Source organism: Danio aesculapii, chromosome 20 (genome assembly GCF_903798145.1).
Source record: "Danio aesculapii chromosome 20, fDanAes4.1, whole genome shotgun sequence".
Taxonomy (NCBI): Eukaryota; Metazoa; Chordata; class Actinopteri; order Cypriniformes; family Danionidae; genus Danio; species Danio aesculapii.
In genome coordinates, this window is record NC_079454.1 from 4,695,156 (window position 1) to 4,722,578 (window position 27,423).

The 27,423-nt window shown below is 39.9% G+C and overlaps 1 protein-coding gene across 8 annotated transcripts in view; it reads right to left on the reverse strand.

Annotated features, from left to right (window-relative positions):
• dab1a (DAB adaptor protein 1a) overlaps positions 1-27,423 on the reverse strand; it is a 309,435-nt gene that overhangs the window by 278,190 nt on the left and 3,822 nt on the right. The window lies entirely within an intron of this gene.

The window sequence follows — 27,423 nt, forward strand, 5'->3', positions numbered from 1 at the left end:
TGTGGTCTGTTGGTGTAAGGCCAGACAGCGATGTACGATGTACTTGATAACGTCCTCATTTCTGCAAACGCCGTCTATTTGCCTCTGAACATTTTCCTCGGCCCAAATGTTCAGAAGAGCCCTGGTGTCCTCAACTGACCAGTACTGTCTGCTATCCATTTTTTCTTCTTCTTAATGAGTTGATCAAGCGCGATAGCAAAACAAATGTAAGGGAAGAAAGCATCTTGTCTCTTCTTTACCTGACAGGAAAACTCCGCCTTTGTACGTAACCCCGCCCCGAAGCCCCAGTTGGCCCTCCTTGGCCCAAGGTATTCAGCGGGCCGAAAAAGGCCGGACGCTGGCCCTAAGGAAGCCCCACTTTGGCCCGATTACGCCCCGGAAGTGATAGTGGAAACGCGACTGGCCTTGGCTCGCCCTGGCTCGCTCGCTTTAGGCGCGATAGTGGAAATGCGGCTATTGAGGAGCAATCGGTTTACCCATCTACCGTTTCCTCAGTGCTCACCTCATAATCACAGCAGTTTCCTCCAGCGAAAATGTAGCTCTTAGCAAACATTTCGCTAGTTTTATTTCAAAAGGAACTGTAAATACAATTTATGATGTTATATACGTGGCATTAACTAGCTTATACCATACAGTCATGCACAGACAGGATTACACACAGTGAGAGAACCACTTAGTGAATGTACTCATTTTAACTGTCAGAGTCACTGACAGAGATAGAAACATCATGTGTTGTCTTGTATTTTAAAAAAGAAAACTTCCAAATTATTACAATGATTTAGATCATGAAAAATGTGAAATAGACTGTAGGTTTAAAAAATATATTATATATATTTATATAAGCCATTTAATTGGAAAAGTGGCAGTTTTGTTTATTTAATACATGGAAACAAAGTCGCTCATTCAGAACTCAAGGGCTATGCCTGTCTATGGTTTATACAACTCTACCATATTAGCCATTATTAGTCATTAGACATTTTAAGTCTATTACTATGAAATTATTAATTATAAATGTAATATTAGGCTTATATATTTTAATACGACAGTTCTGTCTGGTTCTTGAAACTGATTGTCTGGTAGCTGTGCGATATTCTGCCAGTAACAGCACTCCTCCAGCCTCTTAACTCTTCAACCTTGTGTATTACTCCACCCACATACAGCAACAAGCAGAGGACACTCTACAGTTTGACAAATATTGCTGCTTTTGGGCAACATAAGGTACTTTTGAGGTTTTTTAGTCAAGAATCTAGGTGTTTAGATTGCAACTATGCAGTTTATTTATAAGGACACTGCCTATTTTAGATATTTATAATTTCTGAGAGACAACTCGTTGGCGGCCATTAGCCTGTCTTTGAGCAAGGATAGCTGCTGATGTTCATCCACAAGACGGCAACAGACACCGAATTCGATTTCTCTCTTTTGAATGTGCTTTATTTATACCATAGTAATAATGTGATCTCCTGATTATAACAGATACTGAGAGATATCTCTGTAGACTGATGTCATTTCATGCAGTTCAGCCTTATAATCTTAAATGTGAGCAAATTCACCTGTTTTGTCATCATTTTAAACATTACGCTAGAGAATCATTCAAACACTAGCTCTAAAGTGACGTTAGTGAATGAGCTGCTGTTCTGATGTCAGCTGCAGATGTAAATGAATGGCGGAAGAAAGTAGTCCTCTTTCAAAAGGGTTTTGAGACTCTCCGTGTTTGATTTTCTTTTTTAAATGCACGATTAGTCTGTCAAACTGTTGTATAAACGCAAAATCACATTCCTAGCAGTGCGATGTGGCTGTATATCATCACTGGTGGGACACACACACCTTCAACCAGTGCCGATATACAGCCACATCGCACTGCTAGGAATGTGATATTGCTCATGCATACATGTTATTTTATTTCTTTTCTTTTACCTTTTAGCTCCCTAAAATGAAACATCAAATGCTATGCGAACATTTTGGAGCTTTGCGTTCCTTTTTTTTTTACATTTCCACATGATTTGAGATTGATCTGTGCGATTTTGTTTGCATTTTGTAATCAATACACTAAAAAATATTTAGTTTCTTATTTGAATTCATTTGTTGAATAGGTTTATATATTTGTTTTCTTATATTGTATTCGTTCTACTGTTTGATATTTGCACGTTTGTTTGCTTTTCTTAATATAGCTAAAATGAACTTTAGTAATTATCGATAACTAGTAATTGTTATTATTAATAATAACAAAACTTAAGGACTGTGATGCTTAATTCACACCTCTACAGCATAGTAAACCAACAGGATACATTTCAAATGACATGTTACTTTAAACCCTGCTAAAAAATCCAGCTTAAACCAGCCTAGGCTGGTTGGCTGGTTTTAGCTGGTCGACCAGCCTGGTTTTAGAGGGGTTTTGGCCATTTCCAGGCTATTTTCCAGCCATTTCCAGCCTGGTCCTAGCTGGTCAGGCTGGAAAATGACCAGCTAAATCCAGCTGAATCCAGCTTGACCAGTCTGGTTTAAGCTGGAGAGAGCTGGTTTTGGCTTCCAGCCTGGCTAGGCTAGTCAAGCTGGTTTTAGCTAGTCATTTTCCAGCCTGACCAGCTAGGACCAGGCTGGAAATGGCTGGAAACCAGCCTGGAAATGGCCAAAACCCCTCTAAAACCAGACTGGCCAACCAGCTAAAACCAGCCAACCAGCCTAGGCTGGTTTCAGCTGTTTTTTTACAGTAGGGAAATGGAAGGTAATATGAAAAATTCTGAAAACATAAAAATAAGTAAGCAGATAATGTGTTATAATTCAGCTAGTTGCATCAATTCCAACCATTCTTGCCAATTGCTAATGCACAGTCAGACTGGCTGACCCTCTATGTGTGTTTCACAATATGAACATGCTGCCAGTGCATCACGGCACTGTACAGACATATGCAGAAATGATAAAAAATAAATAGTGAGTAAAAAGAGCTGCACTAAATAATCAGCACTGAAAAAAGCTGTGGATAAACACCAGAGAAGTGACTTAACCAGTAAGCACTTAAACTCTCAGCGATACTGGAGCAATGGACCCTGAACCTGTTCCTATCACAGGCAAATTATGTAGCTTATGAGGATCTGGGGCAATAGGGTCAAACAATTCAATGCCTCATTCATGGTGGGCTCGACTACAGCAATCCAGCTGAATCTAATGTGGCAGTCAATGCATTTTTCACTTAATTTCTCTCTCTCTCTTCGGACTGTTTCAGCAGCAAGCAGATGAACTCCGTCTGTACAAGAGAAGCACTTGATATATCAGAAGCGTATGCTGTGTTTGGTGCTTTATAAAGCCTGAAAGAGAACATATCATGAGGCATCTTGCACTTTCGATATCAAAAAATACTGTTCAAACTGCAGTCTAATGTTCACAATGCAGAGCTGCTCCATCCAAAACCCTATATGAGCAAAATGCAAAATGGGTCGTTTGCATATTAATGCTAATTATTTATTTAGCGACTTCAACTCAATGAACTACACAAGTACACAGAGCTAAGCCAACCACATAAGAAAGTCACAAATAAGGTTGTTTGAATATGTTTTTAACCCATTGGCATGTGGGTTAAAATGATTTATTAGAGCATTCAGTGCATCATGTAATCAGCTGCTAAATCTGCTTTTCCCGCAATGGCTGGCACTTATCATAAATCACAATTTATTAGTATTTTTCCAAATAAATGTTTATTTTAGGTTTCAGATATTAAAATACACACAAATATTAGCATAACATAACATAAACAACCTCCTTTATGTATTGCAGGGAAAGTTGATGAACTGACATGTTGTAAATCCAGCAGCTCTAATCTCTAAACTGCAGTGCAGACTAGGTCAGGCTGGGAGATGACCAGCTAAAACCAGCTTGACCAGCCTAGACAGACTGGGAACCCAGCCAAATCCAGCTATGACCAGCTAAGACCAGGCTGGAAATGGCTGGAATCCAGCCTGGAAGTGGCCAAAACCCAGTGGTCAACCAGCTAAAACCAGCCAACCAGCCCAGGCTGGTTTAAGCAGTTTTTTTCAGTAGGGTTACGCAGCGCATGCCCTTCCAGCTGCAACCCATCACTGGGAAACATTCATTCACACTCATTCACAAACATACACTAAGGACAATTTAGCTTACCCAATTCACCTGTACCGCATGTCTTTGGAGCACCCTAAAAAAACACACGCAAACACGGGGAGAACATGCAAACTCCACGCAGAACTGCCAACTGACCCAGCCAAGGCTCAAACTAGCGACCTTCTTGCTGTGAGGTGAACATGCTACCCACTGCGTCACCGTGCAGCCTAAGAAGCAATATAATAATTGTAATGGTAACACAGATCAGCCATCTTCTTTATTCTAGCTATTTAGCTACTAAGCTAGCTACTAATGGGAAAAGGCTGTTATTACTAGTAGCTACTATTCTAGCTACTAAGGAAGAAAATCTAACAACTCCAAGAAGCAATATAATAATTGTAATGCTAACTAGATCAGCTATATTCTTTACTCTAGCTATTTAGCTACTAATCTAGCAACTAATGTGAAAAGCCACTATTACTAGTAGCTACAGGAGCTAGCTACTAAGTGGAAAATACAAACAACAGCAAGAAACACTTAGGGGGGTGGTGACACAAATAAGTGCAAGAAACCAAAGCAATATAACTGGAATGGTTACCCAGATCAGCCATCTTCTTTACTCTAGCTATTTAGCTACTAAGCTAGCTACTAATGAGAAAGCTACTATTACGAGTAGCTATTATTCTACATTGTAAAAAAAATCTAGGCTACTAAGCTTGCTAATTATGAGAAGAAAAGAGAGAAGAAGTTACTATGACTATTATTAGCATAATTTTAGCAACTAAGGGGGAGAATTATACATTTCACAGTACAGTACATGTTCCAGCTCCCGTTTACCAACAATATTTGACTCCTTTTCTAAAGCACAAGGATTTGTTGGGTCTTGAAGCTGGATCAGTTTTAAATAATGCAGTGCTGACGTCACATGCATACTCCTACAAGCAGCAGCAGTTTGCTGAGGTGTTGAAACAGGCTGAAAAGAGACACGAAAGGCAGAGTCCGTGTGAAGGGTAAAGACCCCCTGCTGTACATTCCCTCCGCGGAGCACGCATCTGTCTGCCAAATAACCCACACCGGCCGCTCATGCCAGGGCAAATCACTCTGCCCACACCAAATGCGCTATAATTACAGCTGCGTTTTAATGCGCTTCTCTTCCACTCAAACTCTCTGGCACAGGCAGACGTCAACATCTTTAATATGTGGGTTATCTCTACGGTTAACCTCACACGATTCTGTGTCTCTTTCTCCCCCAACAGCCATTCTACTCCATTTCTCATACAAGCCACAAACACAGCGAATTAACACACCATCCTGGGATGCAATTTATTAGTTTACAGATGTAAAAGAAATTATCTGTTAGCTTTCACTCAATTCATTCCTGCTGAAAAATCCAGCTTAAACCAGCCTAGGCTGGTTGGCTGGTTTTAGCTGGTTCACCAGCCTGGTTTTAGAGGGGTTTTGGCCATTTCCAGGCTGGTTTCCAGCTATTTCCAGCCTGGTCTTAGCTGGTCAGGCTGGAAAATGGCCAGCTAAATCCAGCTAAAACCAGTCTGACCAGCCTGGTTTAAGCTGGACATAGTTGGTTTTGGCTGGGCTCCCAGCCTGCCTAGGCTGGTAAAGCTGGTTTTAGCTGGTCATCTCCCAGCCTGACCAGCTAAGACCAGGCTGGAAATGGCTGGAAACCAGCCTGGAAGTGGCCAAAACCCCTCTAAATCCAGGCTGGTCGACCAGCTAAAACCAGCCAACCAGCCTAGGCTGGTTTCAGCTGTTTTTTTCAGTAAGGATGCGTGATGTCCATTTGTTTTAGCTTTTGAATTGCATTATGAAACCTTTGTTTCTGCTCTTTTGATGTTGAAAATTGAAATTGAAATCATGGCTCGGAATAATATTGATATGAATATAATTAAAAAAAGTGATTGAAGAATCATTAACCTATATTTGTAATAGATCTTTCCAATCTGGTGAATTTTCAAATAAACTGAAAATTGCAAAGGTAATTCCACTTTATAAATCTGGAAAAAAACAATACTTTACAAATTATAGACCAGTTTCTATACTATCTGTTTTTTTTTTAATTTTAGAAAAACTCTTTGTTAAAAGGCTTAATAATTTCATAGAAACGCATAACCTTTTAACTGATGAGCAATATGGTTTCAGGAAAAATAGATCAACATCTCTGGCATTAACAGAATTTATTGGGGAAATTACTAATAAGATAAATAAAAAGGAGAAGGTCGTTGGAACTTTTATAGATTTAAAGAAGGCGTTTGATACAATAAATCATCATATATTGGTAAATAAATTAGAAAGGTGTGGTATTAGAGGAGTAGCCTTAGACTGGATAAGCAGTTATTTAAAAAAATAGGCAACAGTTCATGGAAATTGGCAACCATAACTCATCATATCTGAATGTAAATTGTGGCATACCTCAAGGATCAGTTTTAGGTCCAATATTGTTTATAATTTACATTAATGATGTGTGTAAGATATCAGAGTTGTTTGAGTTTATTTTTTTTGCAGTTGATACAAGTATTTTTTGTTTACCAAAACTTATGGAGTTGATTAAAAAAGACATTAATACATTGAAATTGTGGTTTGACGTAAACAAACTGACATTAAATATAAGTAAAATAAACATTATGTTATTTGGGAAATTAAAAAGTAGTCATAATATAGATTTAAAAATTGATAATGAAGTTATAGAAAGAGTATATGCAATATGAACTGGATATGCTAAATTGTCCGTAGTGTATGTGTGTGAATGAGTGTGTATGGATGTTTCCCAGTGATGGGTTGCAGCTGGCTGGAAGGGCATCCGCTGCGTAAAGCATATGCTGGATAAGTTGGTGGTTCATTACGGTGTGGTGACCCCAGATTAATAAAGGGACTAAGCTGAAAAGAAAATGAATGAATGAAATATATATATATATATATATATATATATATATATATATATATATATATATATATATATATATATATATGTATGTATATATATATATATATATATATATATATATATATATATATGTATGTATATATATATATATATATATATATATATATATGTATATATATATATATATATATATATATATATATATATATATATATATATATATATATATATATATATGTATATACCTTCATGGTTAACCTTACACATTTCTCCCTCTTCCCTTCCCCCACAAGTCACTTGACTCCATTTCTCCTCCAGCCACACGCAGTCTTGAACTGATCACGCCACCCAGGGCTGCCATTTCTGTTCATCACGCATTAAGGGGAGGGAGTTTAATTCCTCTCTCTCTCTATTCCCCCAAATCATTTCACTCCAATTTAATCCTGATGGTCTTTGGAATTGCCCTGTTCCATTAAACCCACTTTGTGCCACTTTGCTATCAGCAGCGTGCCGATTCAGCGGCTGTCATTAAACTGGGGAGGGGCTTAGCTAAATCTGCCGGGGCTCATCCAAGTATCTTGCTGTCAAGTACCCCTCTGTGTGTGTGTGTGTGTGAGTGTGTTAAATCTTAGACTTCTCCAATTGAGGGTATCTCATTTAAAGACACTGGATTATTAAGCCACCACCTTCTAATCAGACCCCATCAATTCCGAGAGGACCATCTCACCCGGCTCCTATCTGCCAAAGTCTAATGTCATTAACACGTCGAGCTAATTGAAGACTTGCTATCTTAATGGTTTCACGCGCACATAATGTGGATAAGGAGTGTGTTTGCTTTGTTTTTCAATCTTGGGTGGTCTGAGAGAGAGGAAAGTGTGAGATCTTGTGGCGTCAAGCAACCTACACACACACACACGCACTCACAGAGAAGTGTGTTGGACACACTACCTGAGTTTAGAGTAAAAGGACTCAAATAGCACTACAGCGAGAGTGCAGTGAAGTGTGAAACTCCACAATGGGTGCAATAATCAACATTTATCAGGAAAGGAGAGGCAGAGAAAGACAGAAAATAAACAATGTATAAAATAGCAAATGACACCAGGTCACCGAAATTGATGTTTTTATGCATATACATATATTATAGGTGGGCATAGATTAATCTCACTGTAATCTTGGATGGTTCATTTTAAAAAGCACCCGGTCCATTTTATTTGTATTTGTTTTACTCAAACGCATAAACTCTACAGGTGCCTGATAGTTAGATCTGGAGCTAACATTAATCAGATTCACTCTAGTGATTTGCATCTATGTTAGCACGTCACGTTTGATGTGGTAATTTCACAGTAGGAATACACACAGGTTTGAAGACTCGTTCTCGCAACATACTGTGCAATTCGGTCAGGTATTCATCCGCGCAAAAATACACGCAAGGTGAAAGTCATCAAAGCTTGCGTAGAACAGACCCAACTCCCAACTCAACTTTGAGAATAGATTAACAGCAATATTTTTTTTTCATTGCCCGATAAGTCACTCGTTAACACAGCACGTTAACGGCGACAACAGCCTCCAACCTATATATATATATATATATATATATATATATATATATATATATATATATATATATATATATATATATATATATATATATATATATATATATATATATATATATATATATGTATGTATGTAATATAATAAAAAATAAATATATAGCCTATAACCAGCCCTTATAAGAGAAATATGTTGTCTTAATGAGGAAAATATGCCTTAACAAAATCCGGTTATCACAAGAAAATACCTTTTATAGCATTATTAAGTGGAGAAAATAATAGCCTATATAGTAGGCTAGCCTATGTGTGGCAGCATTGCATCACCATGAATGAATCGGCCTATCTGGTTTCGGAATATTAAAAACAAGCCTTTATTCGTTTTTGTTTTATGGTAATTTTATTTATTTATTTTTTATTCCAAATAAAAAAAATTATTTAAACCATTTTTGAATTTTGCTTTTCCATTTTTCACCATGAAAAAGAAAAATGCCTCGTTTTTCAATATTCGTTTTTGAATTTTAAAACGAAAATCAAAAAACGGCCGTTCTTGTTTTTTTTCAATATCGTGTCTAAACGAAAATCCAATGACCAATAGATACACTGACCAAAGAGCAACCATATATAATAAAACAAACATCCTCTGAGGACCGTGAGTTGAACTTGGAGTCAAATACCCTGTGTGACCCTATAAAACACCATCGGCTGTTATGAAGCGGACAGGAGACAGAGGTAAGGAGACGTTAGGGTGTTTATTGAATGACAACAAGGAGCACATGAAGGATAGCCAGGAGGATCAGGAATGATGTTGGGGTCTTTTCCTCCGTGGCTGGGTAACAGGAATACACGAGGATGGACAGCACACACCAGATACAGCTGACAGAGGATGACACAGACTTGGAAGGACTGGAAGACAGGACGATTCGGGAGGACCAGGAAGACTAGGAGGAATACAAAGAGAACAGGTAAGTAAATCGTTTGTTTAGCTGAGGATGACTACGCTGAGTGGTCGCTCAGTTGTCCGCTTTCGTCGAGACGAGCCCGGACAATGAGCGACTGGAGTGCTGTGCTTTTATCTGGTGCTCGTGAATGTGATGCAGCTGTGTGCTCATTAGAAGTCAGGTGATGGTGATCTTCGTGAGTGGGGATCGTGAGAGCCTGACCAATCCGTGACAGTACCCCCCTCCCCAGGGCCCGCTCCTGAGGGCCGACACCTCCGACGCCGTGGTGGTCTCCCTCTGCCTCTAGGCGCTGGGAACTCAGGGTGGCTCTCATGAAACTCCACCATGAGACTAGGATCGAGAATATCAGCTCTGGGAACCCATGTCCTTTCTTCGGGGCCGTACCCTTCCCAGTCCACCAGGTACTCCAACTGGCCACCACGACGTCGGGAACGCAAGATCTCCTTCACTGCGTAGACGGCTCCTTCTTCTAGGAGCAGTGGAGGAGGGGGTTCCTCTTCGTGGTCAGGCTCTGTGGAGGGAAGAACAGGATCGTGATAGGGTTTCAGGAGTGATACGTGGAATGTAGGGTGAATACGGTAGTGAGAGGGTAATTGTAGTTTGTAGGTGACGGGGTTAACCTGTTCCACGATGGTGAAGGGACCAACAAATCGGGGACTTAACTTGCGAGAGGGCAGTCGCATGCGTATGTCCCGGGTGGATAGCCACACCTTTTGTCCGGGTGTGTATCTGGGTTCTTCAGACCTTCTTCTATCGGCGGTTACCTTGCTTCGACGGACTGCCCTCTGCAGATGTTGATGAGCCTCGTCCCAGACTCTCTCGCTCTCCCGGAACCAGTGATCCACTGCGGGGACATCAGATGGTTCGCCATCCCAGGGAAAGAGCGGTGGTTGGAAGCCCAGGACGCACTGGAATGGCGTGAGTCCGGTGGAGGGTTGCCGTAGTGAATTTTGGGCATATTCTGCCCAGCCCAAATACTGGCTCCAGGAGCTCTGGTGACCACTGCAGAAGGTCCTCAGGAACCGTCCCACCTCCTGAATCTTCCTCTCTGTCTGCCCGTTGGTTTGGGGATGATATCCAGAAGAGAGGCTGACGGCCACACCTAGGAGCTTGAAGAAGGCTTTCCATAGACGTGAGATGAACTGTGGACCTCTGTCCGACACAATATCTTCTGGAATACCAAATGACCTGAAGACTTGATTAAAGATATTGTCGGCTGTTTCAAAGGCTGTGGGAAGACCTTTCAGAGGGATTAGTTTGACAAACTTTGAGAATCTATCTACGATGACTAGAATACAGGTATTACCTTCTGACGAGGGGAGGTCAGTGATAAAGTCCACTCCTAGGTGTGACCAGGGACGGTTCGGAATCGGCAAGGGATGGAGCTTTCCAGCGGGTAGATGACGTGGGCTCTTGGATTGGGCACAGTCCTTACAGCCCTGAACATATTGCCTCACATCCCTTGCCATGTTTGGCCACCAGAATCGTTGGGATACTAGCGAGAGAGTATTGTTGATCCCTGGATGTCCAGTGCCTAGCGAGGTATGTAAGGAGTGGATCAGATCTACCCGGTGTTCAGGTGGTATGAACTGCCGATGAGGAGGGCATCCCGGCGGAGCAGGGGCTTCCGGAGTGGCAACGACTGGAGGAGCGTTCCAGGTGATCGGACAAATGGAGATGTGTTCGGGAAGAATCTTCGTTGGGAGTTCTTCATGATCGTGATGCTCGTGTAAACGAGAGAGAGCGTCTGCTCTTAGATTCTTGGGTCCTGGACGATAGGAAATGGAGAAATCAAAACGTGAGAAGAAAAGTGACCATCTGGCTTGACGTGGACATAGTCTCTTGGCCTCTTTGATATATTGGAGGTTTTTGTGATCTGTGATCACCTGGAACGGATGTTTGGCTCCCTCCAACCAGTGACGCCACTCCTCCAAGGCTAGCTTGATTGCTAGAAGCTCCCTGTCTCCTATGCTGTAATTCTGCTCCGCCGGGCTCAACTTCCGAGAGAAATAGGCACAGGGATGCAGTCGGGGCGGTGTATCATGATGTTGGGATAATACTGCCCCGACGCCGGTGGTGGATGCGTCCACTTCCACCACGAAAGGAAGATTTGGGTCAGGATGAGTCAGGAGTGGGGCCCTTGTGAACTCCTTCTTAAGAAGGCGGAAGGCTGCGGCTGCTTCTTTGGTCCACTCCAGTCCTTTGGGTTTACCCTTGAGGAGATTAGTGAGAGGTGATGTAATCCTGCTGTAGTCCTTGATAAACCGTCTATAAAAGTTAGCAAACCCAAGAAACCTCTGGAGCTCCTTAATGGAAGTGGGTTCTGACCAGGATAGAACAGCCTCAATTTTCTTCCCATCCATACGTATACCGGTTTGGTCAATGATGTATCCCAAGAAATGAATCGACTTCTGGTGGAATGAGCATTTCTCCGCTTTGAGGTAGAGGTGATGTTCTCTCAATGTGTGTAGGACCTCCGCAACGTGTTGGCGATGTTCGGCCTCACTCCGGGAGTAAATGAGGATGTCATCTATGTACACTATTACAAAGTGGTGAAGAAACTCCCGGAGGACTTCATGAATGAAGTTTTGGAATACGGAGGGGGCGTTGACCAGACCGTAAGGCATGACCTCATATTCATAGTGGCCAGTAGGGGTCACGAATGCTGTCTTCCATTGGTCCCCCTCACGTATTCTTATCAGATTATACGCGCTGCGGAGGTCCAATTTAGTGAAGACTTTAGCTTCTCGGAGCTGTTCCAAAGCGGCTGGTACCAGAGGAAGGGGATATCGGTATTTTACTGTACCGTTATTTAGGACCCTGTAGTCGATGCATGGACGCAGCCCTCCGTCCTTCTTGGCCACAAAGAAGAAGCTTGAGGCGGCTGGTGATTTTGAGTGACGTATGTACCCCTGACTCAGAGCCTCCCTTATGTAATCTTCCATTGCCTGATTCTCTGGAAGCGAGAGCGGGTAGATCCTACCTCTTGGCAACTGGGCATCTGGAACTAGGTCGATCGCGCAGTCCCATGGCCGATGCGGCGGTAGCTGGGAAGCTCTCTTGGGGCAGAAGACATCATGAAAGGAGCTGTACTCCTTAGGAATGTGGATAGACTGCTTCTCAGGAGGACTCTCGACCGATGTTGTAAACAAAGAAATGGGGTTCCGACCTTGAAGAGGGAGATGTGGAAAACAGGTAGGTGTACATCCAGATCCCCATTTCTTTATCTCTCCTGTGCCCCAAGAGATGATGGGATCGTGCTTCACCAGCCACGGGCGCCCTAGAATGATGTCCATATTTGCACCCTCCAGAACCAGAAATTGAATCCTCTCTTGATGTAACAACCCCACTTGAAGAAGGATGTCTTCGCATTGTCGATGGATACGGGTCGAAGATCGAGTGCACTGGGTTATCGGTTGTATCTGGTATATATGCGAGGACGCCTCAGTACGTAGGTGGAGTTGACGACAGAGGGATTGGGAGATGAAGTTCCCTGCTGACCCGGAGTCGATGAGGGCTGTGACAAGGAGAGAAATAGAGGCAGTAGTTATTTGTACGGTGGTAGTAAGTGGTTTACATTGTTCAATATTCGTACTGAATACACTCACTGAAGTCCGAATGGGACGAAGGGGACACTCCATACGGGTGTGTCCACTGACACCGCAGTATAGACACAGACCCCGGGTCAGCCTCCTCTGTCGTTCCGCTGATGTCAGTCTTCCAGACTCTATTATCATGGGTTCTGGTTCTGGAGAGGCTGTTGACTCAGGCGATTGGAGGAGTGCAGACGAGGGGGTGATGGTGTCCTGTTGATAGGAACGGAGACGATCGGAACATCGGAGAGAATGTTGGATGAATCTCTCCAGACCCATTGTATCATCTAATGTGGCCAGCTGGATTCGGAGAGTGGGTTCCAAGCCGAGCCGGTACGTGGTCAACAACGATCTCTCATTCCATCCACTTGCAGCTGCTAGAGTGCGAAACCGGAGAGCATATTCCTGTGTAGATAGAGTACCTTGCTTTAGATGATACAGCTGCTCTCCAGCGGCTACTTCCCCATCAGAACGTCCAAACACCTCTTTGAAATACTCCGTGAAGGTAGTGATGGAATTCATGACCGGCCCGGCTTGGTTCCAGATCGTCTCAGCCCATTTAAGTGCAGGCCCAGAGAGTAGTGATACGATGTAGGCGATCTTTGACTTATCTGTGGGATATAGAGAAGGTTGCATTTCGAATATGAGGGAACATTGTAACAGAAAACCATTGCACTCCCCCGCTCCGCCTGAGTAGGGCGCTGGTCGGGCCATGGGACTGGAAGGAAGGGCCGAAGAAGAAACTGTGGAGGCGGAAGTGCTCGGTGCTGGTGGTGCGTTGGAAAGTGGAGCTGGTGGCTGTAGAATCCGCTTCAACTGGTCCACCAGCTCTTGAAAGTGATCGGGGGTGCTCATGTTGTCGTCGTTATTGGTCCGGGCTTCTGTTATGAAGCGGACAGGAGACAGAGGTAAGGAGACGTTAGGGTGTTTATTGAATGACAACAAGGAGCACATGAAGGATAGCCAGGAGGATCAGGAATGATGTTGGGGTCTTTTCCTCCGTGGCTGGGTAACAGGAATACACGAGGATGGACAGCACACACCAGATACAGCTGACAGAGGATGACACAGACTTGGAAGGACTGGAAGACAGGACGATTCGGGAGGACCAGGAAGACTAGGAGGAATACAAAGAGAACAGGTAAGTAAATCGTTTGTTTAGCTGAGGATGACTACGCTGAGTGGTCGCTCAGTTGTCCGCTTTCGTCGAGACGAGCCCGGACAATGAGCGACTGGAGTGCTGTGCTTTTATCTGGTGCTCGTGAATGTGATGCAGCTGTGTGCTCATTAGAAGTCAGGTGATGGTGATCTTCGTGAGTGGGGATCGTGAGAGCCTGACCAATCCGTGACATCGGCGCATACATGATTTATTTGTTTGTGCGTCCATGCAGTGTTGCCTCACCATTACCGATGACATTCACCATCTCACGCCAATCTAAGATCTCTACCTCCATCCATCTCATCCCTCGCTCTCTCCATCTCCTCATATCTCTCCATCTTTCTCCGCCGCATGCTGAGTCTCAGCCATTTATCCAGCGGTTTTAGTATGACATGCTGTGTCGCAAGAATGGCAGTTTAATACAGGCCTGCTCAACCACATGCACGCACACACATGCGCGCGTGCTCCACGATGCCACGCACGGGTGCAATAGTGTGTCTGCGCATTAGACCCTGACTGCGCTCTGGAGACGGAGAGGCTGAGTGTTATCACAAGCAAAAGAGCCCTTGCTTTTATATCAAACACAAAAAAGGGGGAAAAATACTTCTTTCATCTCTTTTCGGCACAGATATGTACACACGACTCTGAATCCTTCCCTGCACGCAGAGATAAGAGAAGGGGGGAAAAAGCAGATTCGTAGATGGAATTCCCCATACAAGCAAAAGAGAGTGCAGTTATTTCGAGCAGAACATGCGGCAGAGGAGAAGAGAAAAGCAATCGCTCTGGAGAGATGCATGTTCGTTTCGAGCAAAGCCGGAGAGTAGATTTCCCAGGCAAGTATTCACGAAAAAGCAGAATCAGTTTCTCGCAGCACAAGAGCAGAAGGCTTTGCTGGCAACATGAGAGCCAAATCTCTCCCAGCCAGGGCAATAACGCTAGGAGAGACCGCCTGAGACGCTGCGCCGTAGCTCTTTGACATGTAATCATTATGGAAACACCCCGTCTCCTGAGCTCAAGGCTGGTCTTCTGTCTGTCCAGATGCATTTACTGTGTTGATTCTCATGAATAAACACATCTATGCACATTTCTGCTTCGGGAATAGAGTGGGGAAGGACTGACAAAGAGAGAGAGGAAGGAGGAGGCAGGTTGGAATGGTAAGGTGCTGGATGCTTATGGTTGGCACATCTGGATCTGGCACGGGTGTGATTTTTCTGGTCCAAATGTGCTGCGATCCAGCTGACACACCTTGGACAAACTATCACAGCACAGATGTCGATCAAAGAAATCAAGCCCCACACAGCCCTGGACATCATGCTGCAACAACATACTGTACATGCCCTTGTAAAAGTAATACTTATCATGGGAATAATGGTATTTAAAAGAATATAGCAGCAAAACTGAAGGTATTCTGACAGTTGATTGCATGTTTATTACAATTCAAGTTAAATGAGTATACCCAGCCAGATCTCACATTGGTAACCATTTTATAAATTGTCAGAAAAGGGGCTAATTTGCATGAATTCATACAATTTCCCCACACATAAACCAGGGCTGCCAACTTTTGATTTTTTACTCACGCCCCATTCACACGGGGCTTCAGCGTCAATGCTTGACAGAGGGCGTGGCTGACGCGATCATCATAGCAGCGTTAGCCAATGAAATTAGTCAGCAATAGGCTACTGTTTGAGCTGGTGTATTTGCGTACAGCGATCTGATTAGCTGACGCTTCTGTCGCCGCTTGGGAAGAAGAAAGTTCCAACTTTTGCAGCGAGCAACACCACTGAAGTGTCACTGACGGATCCACAATGCAGTTCGGCAATGCCTGACATCACCCATTCAAAGTGAATGGGAAGTGTTGAAGCCGACGCCCCGTGTGAATAGGGGGTTAGAGTGAAATTCTATAGACAATGTCATACTTATAGAGCTGAAGATCTTTATCCGAACCCGAAGGAACCCAACAGGTTCGGGTGGGTTCAGGCTTAATGTCTATCATTTTAGACGGGGCCGGGCTCGGGCTTGCGCAATAAATGAACAGTCGTGTGATGCATTTCGATTAGGGCGAGAAAGTAAGTTTGTTACAACATTAAAATTCATTCCTGCAAAGATGAAACAAACGGAGAAGTCAAAAAGAGCGAATTTTGACCGCGGTCAGGCCAACCGCCAGTTCAGCCAGTACAGTCATTCTAGCTGCCAAGGTATTTCAGCTCGCTCCTACACTGCGTATTACGGTATTTCGCTAAACAGCAATGTACAGCATGTACAGCAAGCTGACAGGGAAGATGACGAGGTCACTCGCTACATTGAAACCGCTGTCATGGAAAATAAAATGGATGTTCTTGGCAAGTGGAAAACATACAAACCTACCCAAAACTTGCAAAATTAGCCAGATCAGTACTATGCATCCCGGCCAGTAGCAGCATTCTCTGCGTGTCAGGATTATCTTCTGAGGCGCAAGTGAATTATTAGTTGAAAATATTGACGCAGCTTCTCCTACCACAGTAAATTCAGTTTTTACTGTTGATATTTGGCGCCAGTTAATCAGGAAGTGACGATTTTGTTCGCTTTGACTCATTGGATGAAAACGCTGCTTTATTTGCACGTCTTTAATGCGATAATCCAGTTTTGAGCATAAAGTTCATTCGCATTTTAAGATGGAATCATTGCTACTGGCTGCTTTGGGCGGAACCAGTTGAAAAAAAAAATGCAGTCATGTGACAAAATCCACATCACTCATTGGCCAGATGTTATTGAATGTATTGCCTAAACTGCTTTTCAATTGGTCAAAATAGCATGTGGGATGGAACTCCCAGAAGTAAACAAACCGGCAGACACAAAATGTCACTTTTTATAATGGACTGCACTGGCTGATAGTATCCCTGGTCATAGTAAACTATATAGTTTGTATACATCACTTTAGACAAACTATAGATTCTTAGAATGAAGTGTGGCTGTGGCTGGAAAACAATGTTTGCAAACGGCGAAGACGCATTGCAAGGAGGAGGCGTGAATTAATTTAGCTAAACTACGACATGGTCATCATCCGGAAATATTACCAACGATCCATCAGGTAAAGTTTTTCTCTCCCTCTCTCTCTCTGTTTAAAATTGTAGGTAAAGCTCTGTCAACAAATATTTTCCTCCACACTCCATAAGATGGAATAGCGCCAGGGGCGTCGCTAGACCCAATTTACTGTGCCCCAGTACATGCTTTGAGGTATCAATTACTTCATATGCAAGTGTATTTATTACGAGTGGTAATTCCGAAACGAAGACGTTACTCTCTATATTCAACTAAATCAATGCTGGTGAAAACAATGTAGTTTAATCAAAAATCAACCTAACGCATCTCTGCATGTGTGCAGAAAAAAACAAAAAACACACCACTCCTGCTAGACATGCTGCTCTTCTTCCGGTGCGCGTCCCGGTTATTAACACGCATGCCGAAAAAACACCCACTGCTCACGCGCCACTCATGCGTTGCAAAACTGGCATTTGCCACAGTCTTTTATGCGGAGGTGTCGGCACGCAGTCGACAAAACTAAAGTTTAAATAAAATGATGGTGATCTTTACTATGCATACTTTCTCATAGGTTTTTTGGAAGAAGCAAGTGACGAGTCAGAGTGGTAAAACTTAATAAAGCTAATTCTCTACCACGTGTCGTACCAAGTCTAAAACAACAGATAATTCTATTAAACATCTTTTTTTAATTCAATAGAATTGCCTATATAATTTCATTAAATTAAATTAATATTCATGCAAAAAAAATGTAAATGATTATTTTCCAGTTATTTATTAATTATTTAGAATACTAATTTTATAATAACAATAATACTTCATTTGTTTATAATAACTATTTTTGTGCATATATATATATATATATATATTTTTTTTTTTTTTTTTTTGATTATTATTTATTTTATTATTTTTTTTTTTTGAGGGGGGACATGCCCCAGTAGAGCTTTATATCTAGCAACGCCCTGAATAGCGCATTAAACTACAGGAGCTAGATTAGTCCAAAAAGGTGCAGTACTTTTAGTTGTTGGGTCTGTTTTAGTTCGGCTTATGTTCTCACCAAAAACGAACCGCTCCAGGGTTTGTTTGAGAGCGTACCCAGACCACCTCTTCAAGTAGGTCTCGGTACGCTTTTTCGGTCCGCTTTTGGTGTGCACTCAAGTGCAATTGCTACATTCACACCTGCCCAAACGAACTGCACCAAGAGGGAAAACGAGCTCTAGTGCAATTCAACCGAACTAAATAAGGCAGGTGCGAAAACACCCTTAATATGGCATGAACAATTAATCAACGGATAAAATCTAAATAGTGATGCACCTTCAATGTCGACTCAGGTTGAAAATATTCATTCAAAAATAAGTGTTCAGTTGAGCAAGTTAGCCCAGCATTACACACCGACCCTTATCTAATCATTTTGACAGGAAATGGATCATCACATGAATGAAACTAACATTCGGCAAAGCATTTCATGGGCTGCCTAATCAAAGAACACACTCACAGATCAGGAATGTGAAGAACGATGAGCATGCAAAACATTCAGAGCTTTCTGACAAAATTTCCCCTGCAGATTGCACAAACGCCCGGCCTTGACACTTTATTAATTGACATCTCTGCTCGTAAACAAGATGGAATATGATGCTGATTAAATTAAACGACACATTTCGTCAATTCATTGGTTCATTTAGACAAAACCTGGTTAGCCATTTTGTGGGTCTCATTAGACAGCCGAAGTGCCGTTATTCCCCAGTGTTTGACTACAGACCTGGCTTGTCTTGCCCTCAGGCTAACATCTGACAGTGAATATCACCAGCTGCCAGCATATGCACACCGTCATATTACTGACAAATCTGCGCTGACGTTAGTAGAGCAAACCTCACGTCTTTGATTCTGCATCCTTACATTCGACTGCACCCTCGCTCTCTCTCTCTCCTCTCTCTCTCTCCAGAGCGCATTACAGCTGCAGCGCTCCAGCTCTGTCCGCCACGGTGAAATACAGGCTTTTCATTTCAGCTTGATAATGGTGCACAGAGAGGTCTGCGCATACTAAAGAGCTGAAGCCCACTCGAATATATACAAGCAAGACTGGGGCCCCACTGAGTGGGTCACGCTGAATCTTTTCTTCCCCTCTCTTTCTAGTGGATGAGCGACCACAGATTAAACCACATGAAAAGACAGTATGAGCAGAATTAATCCAATACAATTTGTTTTCTGGAGGAAAAAAAAAAAAAAAGAGGTTGAGGTCCTTAGGTCAAGGGACCCGAGGGAGCCATTTTGTTCCTTTTGATTTTCCAGTTAAGTCTTAAAGGGATAGTTCAGCTAAAAAAGAAAGATGAAAATTTTATCATCTTTTACTAACTTTCATAAGGCTAAACAGTGCAATGAAATTTTTACAAATATTTTTAAGTAATTTTGGCAATTTTCAACTAAATTTATAATTTCTTTCAGTATTTTACTTTCAAAATTGTACTTGTTTTTCAGAAAAATAAAGTTGTATATGTTTGGAACAACATGTAAGGTGGATAAATGATGATATAACTGACATTTTTCCACTGAATTTCACTTCAGGGAGTAGTAAGGACACTGGTAGGGATTAAATATGATCTTTGGACTACGCCACTATGCTCAGTATGATATTCTAAATATCTCAAAAACAATTTTCAACATTGATAACAGTATGCGTGAAGACCAATCATTCGTAATTAAGTAATAACTGATAAAAAAACTCAAAGAAAACCATCATATTACAATGATTTCTGTAAGATAGCATGAGAACTGACCATTGAAGCAATGATGCTTTGCAATCAGAGGACTGAATTATATTTTGAATATATGTTATTTATTTATTTATTTATGTTTTGATGTTCTCTTCAAATTTATGATATCAAAACAAAATAGCTGCATCCGAAATCGCATTGTTGACCTACGATATAATACACTGTAAAAAAAAAAGTTAAATAACTCCCCATAAATTACAGAAATTTACCGTAAAATAATTGACTTTAAATTACAGCAATGTCCATAAATTTTAATTTCTGGTAAATTTCTGTCATTTAACGTCTGTTGTTTCATGTTAAATTTCTGTAATTTAATTTACGGTAAATTGCTGTAATTTAATGGCTGTTATTTTACAGTAAATTTATGTAATTTAACATCTGTTATTTTACGTAAAATTTTTGTCATTTAAAGTCTGTTGTTTCATGTTAAATTTCTGTAATTTAATTTACGGTAAATTTCTGTAATTTAATTTATGATAAATTGCTGTAATTTAATGGCTGTTATTTTACAGTAAATTTATGTAATTTAACATCTGTTATTTTACGTTAAATTTCTGTCATTTAACGTCTGTTGTTTCATGTTAAATTTCTGTAATTTAATTTACGGTAAATTGCTGTAATTTAATGGCTGTTTTTTTACAGTAAATTTATGTAATTTAACATCTGTTATTTTACGTAAAATTTTTGTCATTTAAAGTCTGTTGTTTCATGTTAAATTTCTGTAATTTAATTTACGGTAAATTTCTGTAATTTAATTTATGATAAATTGCTGTAATTTAATGGCTGTTATTTTACAGTAAATTTATGTAATTTAACATCTGTTATTTTACGTTAAATTTCTGTCATTTAACGTCTGTTGTTTCATGTTAAATTTCTGTAATTTAATTTACGGTAAATTGCTGTAATTTAATGGCGGTTATTTGACAGTAAATTTATGTAATTTAACGTTTGTTATTTTATGTAAAATTTCTGTCATTTAACGTCTGTTGTTTCACGTTAAATTTCTGTAATTTCATTTACGGTAAATTGCTGTAATTTAATGGCTGTTATTTTACAGTAAATTTATGTAATTTAACATCTGTTATTTTACGTTAAATTTCTGTCATTTAACGTCTGTTGTTTCATGTTAAATTTCTGTAATTTCATTTACGGTAAATTGCTGTAATTTAATGGCTGTTATTTGACAGTAAATTTATGTAATTTAACATTTGTTATTTTACGTAAAATTTCTGTCATTTAATGTCTGTTGTTTCACGTTAAATTTCTGTAATTTCATTTACGGTAAATTGCTGTAATTTAATGGCTGTTATTTTACAGTAAATTTATGTAATTTAACAGTAGTTATTTTACTTTCTTTTTTTCTGGCACCCCAGATTTCTTTTTACAATGTAGTGTTTTCACGATATTGGCTATTGTGTTCAGATGCTTAAAATGACTGTGATTAACCAATTCACCACTCTTCAGTACTGTTTGCCGAGTCCAAACACAGATAAGGAGACACTGGAGCATTTTGGAGCTCAAATGTTAGCGGGAAATGGATGTTTTTAAAATTTCAGTACGGACAGCTACCGAACTCAATACTTTTGACAGCACTACTATATAGTATGTGAGCAATATTATGTGAGCCAAGTTGTACGTCTGAATACATATGACTTATAGGCGAGATGACCTACTACATCCTGCATGATACTGAAGTGTGCATATAATGGACGAAACTCTATGCCTTGATAATAATTCCTTACATTTATATAGCGCTTTTCTCGACACTCTTTACACAATTTTGGGGATCTCCTCATCTACCACTAGTGTGCAGCACAATGACGCGACAGCAGCCATATTGCACAGACCACACATCTGATCGGAGCGGAGACAGAGTGATGAAGCCAATTGATATGGGGATGATTAGAAAGCTATGATGGACAGTGGGCAAATTTGGCCAGGATGCCAGGGATAATCCCCTACTCTTTTTTTGAAGGACATCCTGGCATTTTTAACAACAACAGAGAGTCGGGACCTTGGTTTACCAATGTTCACTGAGCAGTATTGACTCCCCATCAATATACTGGGGTGTTAGGACCCACACAGACCACAGGGCGCCCCCTTCTGGCCTCATTTCCAGCAGCAACCTAGCTTTTCCATGTGGTCTACCATCCATGTATTGACCGGGCACAGCCCTGCTTAGCAGTGGGCGACCATGTGAGAGTTGCAGAGAGCTAGCTGCCACATGATGCCCCATGAGAACATTCATGAATGGGAGTGAGGCAGGTAGGTCATGTGATCCGAGTTCATTTCATACTATATAGAACAATCTTAACGATCATATAAATTTAAAAGTAGTACCTAATTGAGTAATAGGCGATTTCAAAACTCGGCCCTTCTTTCAAAATGTTTACATGACCTTACTGACCTCAAACCTTTGAATGGTAGTGTATGTACACAAAAGTTAGAGAAGTAAAGCAGAGCTTAAAATGTCATTCACTTCTTTTTTTCCCACTCTTTAAATGTCAGATGAGAGAAGAGGTGCAATACCACCGGGTCTGGCGATGCAAAGCATAAAACATCGTAAATGAGCACCAAGTTGCGCCTCAAACAAAGAATCTGTCCCAGAAGAGCACTCGTCAAAGTGTGAGCGTGAGTAAATGAGAATGCAGAAAGAATAGATTTAATTGAAGTGTTAATGTACTGAGGCGGCTGCACGGCCTGCATTTCTGAGTTCCTCCCAGTCTTTGTTTGCAACGCAGCATATCAAACTTGCTCCGGAACGAAGCTCTCGTGGGACTAAATTATCAACCATTGACTTTTTGTCTGCCTTTTTACTCACTTTTGTTTCTAAGGGTAGGCTGGAGTCAGTGGAGCGTGGCGTTCGTCCATACTGCAGTGAAAGATGGGACTGAACTCCCATTGAGGGCAAGTTAATTTGGAGGATTCAGACAGAAAAAAATTAATGAATAAAAATACGCATGGACCTTTGTTTGTAGCTCAGGGAGAAGGTTTTGATTTGAATAGTCAGTGACTGGTTATTCTGTAAATGAAAAGCCGATACTCTATATGGTCAACCTGAAACCGCAGACCTCTGTAGTCAACGTGCAGCTGCTGTTTTTAAAGGGGTAGTTCACCCAAAAAATAAAATCTACTCATTATTTGCTCACCCTCAAGTGGTCCCTTTTTTTCCTCATGAACGGCAGCCATTTGAATTAGTTGAAAGATATTACTATGGAAGTTAATGGTATGAATTTGTGTATTTTTGAATCGTGTTTTGTATTTGCGAATTGGATTTGTGTATTTTTGAATTGTGTTTTGATTTTACAAATTGGATCTTTGACTTTTTTAGTCGTGTTTTGAATTTACGAATTTGATTTGTGTATTTTTGAATCGTGTTTTGAGTTTACAAATTGGATCTTTGAATTTTTTAGTCGTGTTTTGAATTTACGAATTTGATTTGTGTATTTTTGAATCGTGTTTTGAGTTTACAAATTGTATTTTTGTATTTTTGAATTGTGTTTTCAATTTACGAATTGGATTTGTGTATTTTTGAATCGTGTTTTGAGTTTACGAATTGGATTTTTGTATTTTTGAATTGTGTTTTCAATTTACGAATTGGATTTGTGTATTTTTGAATTGTGTTTTCAATTTATGAATTGGATTTGTGTATTTTTTAATCGTGTTTTGAGTTTACGAATTGGATTTGTGTATTTTTGAATCGTATTTTGAATTTGCGAATTGGATTTGTGTATTTTTGAATCGTGTTTTGAGTTTACGAATTGGATTTGTGTATTTTTGAATCGTATTTTGAATTTGCGAATTGGATTTGTGTATTTTTGAATCGTGTTTTGAGTTTACGAATTGGATTTGTGTATTTTTGAATCGTATTTTGAATTTGCGAATTGGATTTGTGTATTTTTGAATCGTGTTTTGAGTTTACGAATTGGATTTGTGTATTTTTGAATCGTGTTTTGAGTTTACGAATTGGATTTGTACCTTTTTGAATCGTGTTTTCAATTTACGAATTGGATTTGTGTATTTATGAATCACGTTTTGAATTTACGAATTGCACTTGTGTATTTTTGAACTGTTTCAAATTTGCGAATTGGATTTGTGTATTTATGAATCGTGTTTTGAATTTGCGAATTGGATTTTTGTAGTTTTGAATTGTGTTTTGAATTTATGAATTGGATTTGTGTATTTTTGAATCATGTTTTGAATTTACGAATTGGATTTGTGAGTTTTTTGAAACTGATGTGGCTCCATACAGTGGGCGACCACATGTGAAAGTTTGCTGAGCTTGCCCGTGTGTGGACTGATGTTTTAGTGTCATTTTTGGATCCAAATAGCTGTGCAGACAGATTGTGGCCATTTTAAGGAGATTATGGAGCAGATGCCAGCAGGACATTGCAGCATGTGGCACAAAGAAAACCACCGTTTCCACCTTGTACGCCCTGTGTACTTTAATCTAGAGCTGCCTACGGAGAAAGCAATTTAAAAGAATATTGCAGGTTCACTAACTTTGTTTACTGCATTTTATTTCCTCTACATTTTCACTTCTTCCCAATTTTCCAGTCTTTTAATGTTATTAAATGATTCTTTTTATAAATATGTTGGACTAAAAATATGTTATTTAAACTATTGCTACATCAAATGGAATTAAGGTGTTTACTGAAATTATGGCAAGAAAAATATATGATTAAATAAATAAATTAAACTAATGTCTGCGGAAATAAATATTAAAATACAAACATTTTATATAATATTCATAAATATAATTTCAAATATTAATATAATTGTAATTTTATTTTTATATTATACTCTTTTTGGCCCACATTGGATGCATTTAATACTAAACCTAGAAGAGTGAATGTGCCTGAATTGCTGAATTTAATATTATATTATATTGTAACATACTGTATAGTATCATATTATACAAATCCCTGCATGTATTGGGACAAGTTGAGTTAAAAAAGAAAAAAAAAAGCAACCCAATACTCATGTTTCATATATTTTTATGCTTACTAGACTACTGTGCCAGTCTATGGTTATCAAGCACCATTAAGATGTGTCCTCAAAAGGCAGCTGCAGTAAAGTGTAAGTAAAACTCAGTGCAGCTCACTAAGTTTTAAAAGAGTGTGACAGTATCACACACACACACCACCTCCACAGAGATCGCTGCAATACACAGAGCCCTGCTGACATTATTATAGCACAGCATGACAACACACAAAACCCGAAGCACAACATAACCAGCAGTGGCCTTCTCTGCATTTGCAATATCACTTACATTCTTAATGTAACCCTTCTGATGGTCTGAACTGTGGCAGCTGTGCCCTGAGGCTCAGTGTCATGTCCTCAGCCGGATGCCATCCGATGGGTGAGACCATTCCTAAGCTCTAATTAGCAAGAGCAGATAATGTCACACAGAACAGACAGATCAATACAGAGGACGAGAAACGGCAGTCAATGCCTTCTCTCTATACGGGACAGATTTCCGAGAAGGGACATCCCCACTAAACAGCTCTACTTCAGGAAAGTCCAACACCTACTGCACCGATGAAGACGATTTCCAAACATCCCAATAAGATCTCTGCATCCGCTTCCATAACAAACCCCTCACAATCTGAAGTGCAACGAACACCTTAAAAGTTGAAATCCATAACTAGAATTGTTCCATTTCTGGCCAGTTGTTCCTTTTCAATGCTGAAATTTGTTGGAATACACAAAGAAAAACATTCTGGGGGGGAATTCGGTCCCAGAAATAAATGTGATAGATTATATTATAGTCATTTTATTTTATTCATTGCATTTATAATAATATAATAGTATAATATTTAATATTGTGAGTGTATTTTTTTTCAATAAATGCAAAATAGGTGCAAAATTACTTCTTTATTTTGAATTAGCTAGTCTATGGTTTCACGATTGAACAACTATTACACTAATGGCATATCAATAATGAAGAACTATAATGTAATCACATACATAACCCACCATGATCAGGTTTGACTGTAATTACAAAAAGTTTTTGTTAATTTCTAAAGTTTTTGTTATAATAGTAATTTTATAATATGAACAGTCTGAATATAAATCATTCTTATAGTAAAAGTAAATGTTATAGACATATACATATCCAGTTGAAGTCAGAATTATTAGCCCCCTCTTAATTAAATATTTTCCAAATGATGTTTAACAGAGCAATGAAATTTTCAAAGTATGTCTGATAATATTTTTTCTTCTGGAGAAAGTCTTATTTGTTTTATTTCGGCTAGAATAATAGCAGTTTTACAGTTTAAAAGAACAATTTTAAGGTCAAAATTATTAGCCCCTTTAATCTATATATTTTTTTTGATAGTCTACAGAACAAACCATCGTTATACAATAACTTGCCTAATTACCCTAACCTGCCTAGTTAACCTAATTAACCTAGTTAAGCCTTTAAATGTCACTTTAAGATGTATAGAAGTGTCTTGAAAAATATCGAGTCAAATATTATTTACTGTCATCATAACAAAGATAAAATAAATCAGTTATTAGAGATGAGTTATTAAAACTATTATGTTAAGAAATGTGTTGAAAAATGTGTCCCTCTGTTAAACAGAAATTGGGAAAAAAAATAAACGGGGGTCAGTAATTCGGGGGGGGGCTAATAATTCTGACTTCAGCTGTATATATGCAACAGTTCTCGAATCTGATTGGCTGATAGGCGTGCAGTATTCTGCATTAACAGCACTCGTACAGCCTCCTCATCCATCTGTATTACTCTGCCCACATAGAGTGACTGCAGATCAATAAACTCACTACAGTTTAACAAATATTGCAGCTGTTGGACAACATAATGTACTTTTGAGGCTTTTAGGGGAGAATGAAGTTGTTTAGATTGCAACTATGCAGTTTATTATTAAGGATAGTGCCAATTATGAATCTTTATAATTTCTGAGATACAGCACATTGGCATCCATCAGCCTGAGCAAAGACGGTTGACGTTCCAACACAAGAAGACAACAGAGACCTCATAATAAGCCCTTAGAGGAGAAAAATTCAGCGTAATTTAAAACTGCAGCTGATCAAATCATTATAAAACATGTAAGTTACATTCTAAGTCGATCTCTCTCTTTTGTATGCTATAGTGCTGTATTTATACCATAGTGATCTGGCAGTGTGTTTGCTTTGGCTTTTTCAGGGTTATTTTTTGTGATATCCTGATTGCAGCAGAGAAATACTGGGGAATCTCTCTAGACTGATGGCATTTCATGTCACGTTCAGCCTTATAATCTTAAATGTGAGCAAAATCACCTGTTTTGTCATCACTTTTGGATATTACACTAGACAATCATTCAAATACTGGCTCTAAAGTAACGTTGGAGAATTATTAACAGCTTCTGCTGTTCTGACGTCAGCTGCAGATGTAAATGAATGGC